The 6,346-nt window shown below is 41.7% G+C and overlaps 1 pseudogene; it reads left to right on the top strand.

Moving 5' to 3' along the window:
• The first annotated feature begins 3,275 nt into the window (after positions 1–3,275).
• LOC123953543 lies at positions 3,276–3,813 on the top strand (annotated as a pseudogene).
• Positions 3,814–6,346: the final 2,533 nt, after the last annotated feature.

Genomic DNA, 6,346 nt, shown 5'->3' with positions numbered 1-6,346 from the left:
GAGTCACCAGTTAGGCATCTACCTCTAGCTCAGATCATGATCCTGGGGTCCTGGGGTCGAGCTCCGTGTTGCATCGGGCTCCCTGCTCAGTGGGGAGTCTGCTTCTCCCTCTCCCTCTGCCCCTCACCCAGCTTGTGTTCTCTCTCTCTCAAATAAATAAATAAAATCTTTAAAAAAGATAAAAAGTAAAAAGAGTTCTGTGGATGGATGGTGTGATAGCTGCACGACGGGGTGAATATACTTCAGGCCACTGAACTATATGCTTAAAAATGGTTAAGAAGGAGGGGATGGGGTAACTGGGTGATAGATATTAAGGAGGGGATAGTTTGGTAGGGCTGCTAGCAATGTTTTGCTTCTTGATCAGAGTACGGATTATGTAGGTGTGTTCACTCCGAAAAAAGAATCAAGCAGCGCACTTAAGATTTGTGTACTTTACAATGTGTATCTTATGCTTCAATAACAATATTATTTTTGAAAGTCTTTTTTTGACTGACAACAACAAAAAAAAAGACAAAGTCTTTTTTTGACAGTGTAACACATAGACACATGCCCACACAAAAACAGAAAGGCAAAGCGGAGAGCTAAAGCAGATTTTCATGTCAAAAGTTAAAGCCCATGCTCAGGAGACAAAGCCACTCCCAACAGAGGAACAGTATTTGTGACTCTGGAAGCTTCTGAGAACTAACAATGGCTAAGTACATCCTCTGCTCCAGGCACCATGTTGAAGGCTTTTTACATATTTTGGTAGAGAATTATAGGTTCCAAAAATTGGAAGAATTTACTAATAACTAGTTCAGTCACCTAGTGACACACAAATACCTAATATGTTGTGGGGTTTTTTTTTAAGATTTTTTATTTACTTATTTTACAGACAGAGATCACAAGTAGGCAGAGAGGCAGGCAGAGAGAGAGGGGAGGAAGCAGGCTCCCCGCTGAGGAGAGAGCTTGTTGCGGGGCTCCATCCCAGGACCCCAGGACCATGACCTGGGCTGAAGGCAGAGGCTTTAACCCACTGAGCCACCCAGGTGCCCCCAATACATTTTTAATTTTTTTTTTTAATTTAAGTAATATGTTTATGGCTTATAGGGTCAGATATAACTGCCTTCCCCCTCAAAAGAGAGGAGTCTAGCAATCCTTGCCTCAGGCTTTCTGTCCTCAATTTCAGCTTTCCAGGGGCAATCATTTCCAAATATTCTTTTTTTTTTTTTTTTTTTTTTTTTTGACAGAGAGAAATCACAAGAGAGGCAGGCAGAGAGAGAGGAAGGGAAGCAGGCTCCCCACTGAGCAGAGAGCCCGATGTGGGACTCGATCCCAGGACCCTGAGATCATGACCTGAGCTGAAGGCAGAGGCTTAACCCACTGAGCCACCCAGGCACCCATTTCCAAATATTCTTAATGTTTCTTGTGGTATTTAGATCCATATATCAAAATAAACAGCCAATATACTAACAATTTCTTGATTCCAACCACCTTTAAATATTTTTTGTTTTTAATATTATGAAAATTGAGAATTTATTTTTCTATTTTTTTAAAGTGTATTTTTTTCAGTGTTCCAGAATTCATTGTTAATGCACCACACCCAGTGCTCCATGCAATACGTGCCTTCCTTAATACCCACAACCAGACTCACCCATCCCCTCAACCCCCTCCCTTCCAAAACCCTCAGTTTGTTTCTCAGAGTCCACAGTCTCTTATGGTTTGTCTCCCACTCCGATTTCCCAACTCACTTTTCCTCTCCATCTCCCAATGCCCCCCATGTTATTCCTTATGCTCCCAAGTAAGTGAAACCATATGATAATTGACTCTCTCTGCTTGACTTATTTCACTCAGCAAAATCTCCTCCAGTCCTGTCCATGTTGCTACAAAAGTTGGGTATTCATCCTTTCTGATGGAGGCATAATACTCCATAGTGTATATGTACCACATCTTCCTTATCCATTCGTCCATTGAAGAGCATCTTGGTTCTTTCTATAGTTTGGCGACTGTGGCCATTGCTGCTATGAACATTGGGGTACAGAAGGCCCTTCTTTTCACTACATCTGTATCTTGGGGGTAAATACTCAGTAGTGCAATTGCAGGGTCCAGGGTAGCTCTATATTTAATTTCTTAAGGAATCTCCACACTGTTTTCCAAAGTGGCTGCACCAAATTGCATTCCCACCAACAGTGTAAGAGGGTTCCCCTTTCTCTACATCCTCTCCAACACTCATTATTTACTGTCTTGTTGATTTTGGCAATTCTAACTGGTGTAAAGTGGTATCTCATTGTGGTTTTGATTTGAATCTCCCTGATGGCTAATGACGAACATTTTTTCATGTGTCTGTCAGCCATTTGTATGTCTTCTTTGGAGAAGTGTCTGTTCATGTCCTCTGTCCATTTTTTGAAGCGGTTATCTGTTTTGTGTGTTGAGTTTGAGGAGTTCCTTATAGATCTTGGATATCAGCCCTTTTCCTGTAGTGTTTTTTTATCATAAGTCAAAGAATTTTTTTTAATAGTTTCAGAAGTAGACTCTAGTGATTCATCAGTTGCCTATAATGCTGAGTGGTCATGGCATCAAGGGCCCTCTTTAGTGCCCATCACCCAATTATCCCTTCCCCTCATGCACCTCCCTTCCAGACTGCCTAATTTTTTTGAAACTCTCATTTCTACTTTAATCAGCTTTTAAGAGAATCAAACACTTTCTTGAATTAACAACATTTCTCCCTCCAGCGCCTGCCCCCTCCAATTATTAGCTGGAAAATGCTTTACCCTTTATGTATTCCAAGGAATCAAGAGGTTGGGCAGCCCTAACAGTTCTTATCATTAAACTGGTCCAGGATATTTTTTTAAATGTGATGATTTTATGATATTATTACTTAATAATATATATAACATATATAATATATTATAATATAATAATAATATATTATATATTATATATAATATTGTATGATATTATTACTTAAATTAGTGTAATATGTTTTAATACATTTTTATTACTACTTTAGATGCTCTTGCAAAATATGACATAAGTAGCAAATCATGTCATAAGCTCCAGGTACTCCTTCAAAAATTAAGTCAGGAACCATCTCATTTTGTCTGTACCCTCACACATTCCCCAACCCCGGGGTTATTTTGAAACAAATCCCGGACATTATATAATTTCATCTCTACATTGTTGCTCTAAGATTTCAAGAATAGTGCATCTTGGTGCTGGCAGGAGTCTACCACTGCGGTGCTGCCTCAGTGGGACAGGGACTCCCGAGGTGTGCAGGGTCCTGTGCTCATGACGGTGGCATGCTGCACACTTAACGTGACAGATTTGCTGAATTCCTAAATGATGGACTTAAGGGGAGTATGGAAAATTGCTGGAGAAAAGATCACTGTCACTTTAAATGTTAAAAAGAGCATCCCACCAACATTTGTTGGGGAGAAGGAGCCCTGCCAAGGACAGAAAGTTGAAGACATAGAGACTGAGTTGACATCCGCTTCCAATTTTGTGGCTGAAGTTATGAAGAATGGTGGTAAGAAGTCCCCTGTGCTGGACTGTCACTATCCAGAAGATGAGTTTGGACCAGAAGAGGAGGACAGGAATGGCATTTCTCCATCAGGGAAGTGAGCTTTCAGTCCACTGGCGAGTCTGAATGGAAGGGCATGACTTATACACTCAATACCAATTCCCTGGCCTGGGCCTTCTATGACCACCTAATGGATTTGCTGGTGGACCACAGGGTGGTGAATAACACTTCTGCGGATGCATGAGTGGAGCTCAGCCCTGGAGCCCCAAGAATATGTTATTCTTCTTAAAGACCACAACAGTTTTGTCAAGAACTAGTAGAGCAGATAAGATGCGAAATACTTTCATTTTATGGCGATACAGAATTATGTATTATATTAATAATATATTATGACACATAATAAGATATATAATCTCATGTATTAACATAGAATGATGTAATTAATTAATACATTATATATTAATATATTGTTATATATTATGCCATTATGTGTACATACATATATATAATAATGGTATTACATGTCATATATAACAATATAAAATATATCTACAATACCATTATCACAAAATATGTGATTTTTTACTACTATCAAATATACCTTCTGTGTTCACATTTCCCTAATCGCTTCATAAATGTTTTTTGTTTTATAGTTTATTGTTTGAATCAGGACCATAATAAAGGCAATGGGTTGCAGTGGGTTGAAAATGTCTGTAAGTTCTCTTTTACCTTACCTCTCTATCTCTTTTATCCTCCTTTGCAATCTATCTGTTGACGCACTCAGATCATTCACCTGATAGACTTTCCCAGTCTGGATTTTGCTGCTTGCATCCCTGTCCTATCTTTTAATGGATTTATCTGTCCCCTTGTTTCCTATAAACTGGTAGCTAAACCCAGAGGCTTGCACAATTTAGGTTTGTATCCTGATAAGAACCATGGGACGCCACTATTTTATGGCAATGTTTCCATTAGGACTCACATTTCCAAGAAGCAGAGTTTGAGATGAGTACGTATTTTGGAAAGGATAGAGATCATTTTTCTCTCCTCCCCCACTTAACTGGCACTCATAGATTCCTTGGGACTTGCTTTCTCTGTGCTTGTAGGACTAAACTAAAATTTTGGATATATTTTTCCTCCCAGAGGACATTAAAGAGATTAAATTTATGAGTTCGTCTCAGTGAAGCCAGAATTGCTAAATCTAAGACCTTCCATTCACGCATCCTGTCCCAGCAATGGGCGTCGGACTTCTAGCATACCCAGAGATTTTGTATCTGCAGAATACATTTTTCAAGGAAGAAGCATTTGGCTGTGTTTTTCTGAAAATGAGTATGATTCATTTATCCTTCCATGTCCCACAAACATTTATGTACTTTAGTTTGTGTGGGTGGAGTTTGACTAAAATAATTGGGAAGATTCGGGTAATTCGGTTCCCTACCCTTTGTGTGTGTATGTATGTATGTGTCCCTATGTGCCCTCCCCCCCACTCCCCTCCCGAAAGACCCAGAAAAGAGACCCAGCCTCAAGGAGCTCCCAGTCTTGTACATAGCAAACACCCAGTTAGTTACAGTGCAAAATGTGCCAAATTAAAGATCACACAAGCAGGATGAATAAAGTCCAATGGAGGTGCTTAGGAAGGGAAGGTCACAGCCAGGGGACAACGCCTGCTTGAAGAAGGTGGGGTTTGGGAAGAGTCTTGCAGGAGAGAGAGGATTTTGGCAGAAGGAGAGAGCAGGGACTGGGAAGGAGGCACAGGGTGTAGCAGGACATAGGGAGGCGGGAACCAGTTGCTGTGTTCAGGCTGACCCCCAGGAAGTGTCTATCATGGTTCTATCATGGTTGGGAGCTTGGCTGCTATTAGAATCACCCGGAATGTTTGAAAAGCTCCGAGGCCTGGGGTCCTCCTGAGAACTACTGACTCCAAGTCTCCGGTGGGGGGGGGGGGGGGGGGGGGTCCTAGGTGTCTTGTGTGTTTTGATAGCTCCCCTTGGGGGACTTAATGGGGCAAGTAGGGAGCAAACAGGTGAATTCCTAAACGGTGGACTTAAGGGAAGTATGGAAAATTGCAGCTGGCACGTGGAGCTGGGCCACCCTCATTTGCAGCTGCTTCGGAGGATGTCGTCACACAGCAGTGAGGGTGACAGGCCTGCCGGAAACTCACGCCATCTGACTCAATCTTTCTCTTTTGATTGTATGTGCTTATTACCCAAGCGGCAAGAATGGAGTCTTGAGGTCAAAGACCCAAACAGTAAAAATAAATACGGAATAAAGCCAGAAAGGTCCCTGCTGCCATTTCCTTCTTCCAGCTACCCCCACCGCCCAGCAGAGGTTACTCTGGAAAGCCGTCCAGTCGTTCTCTTCTTCCTGACCACTCTTTATATGTTTACATTCTTATGTGTGAGTAACAGCTTTAGTTCACACACTGGAGTGAGAGAAATAGCACACTTAATTTCTAGCCTTAAATAAATGTACTATGCTCTCAACCCCATCTCATTGGGCTGATGGGAAATTCCATTTCAGTAGATTCCAGGGGGTTCTCTTATACCCTCACACTATCAGGACTAATTTTAGAAGTCTTACACCTTCCAGAGCATTTGAGGAGGGTTCTGTATTTTTGTTTTACGCTGACCTATTCTGACAGGCTCATTGCCCGTCGGTATCTCTCTTAAAGACAGGCAACACCCCAGCAAGCATCCCAGAGTCCTTTGCAACTGCTCTCAATACCACCACTCAGGATGTATCCTCCACCCAACAGCAAAGCATTCCAGTTCAGGTCCCCCCTGGGTGCTACAGAGAAGTAGATGCTAGATGGGGTCTCCTCAGACAACTCTTAAGAAGCCCATTCTTTCATGT

This window comes from Meles meles, chromosome 11 (genome assembly GCF_922984935.1).
Source record: "Meles meles chromosome 11, mMelMel3.1 paternal haplotype, whole genome shotgun sequence".
Taxonomy (NCBI): domain Eukaryota; kingdom Metazoa; phylum Chordata; class Mammalia; order Carnivora; family Mustelidae; genus Meles; species Meles meles.
Note: the sequence above shows the minus strand (reverse complement) of the source record. Positions and strands in the feature narration are given on the sequence as shown.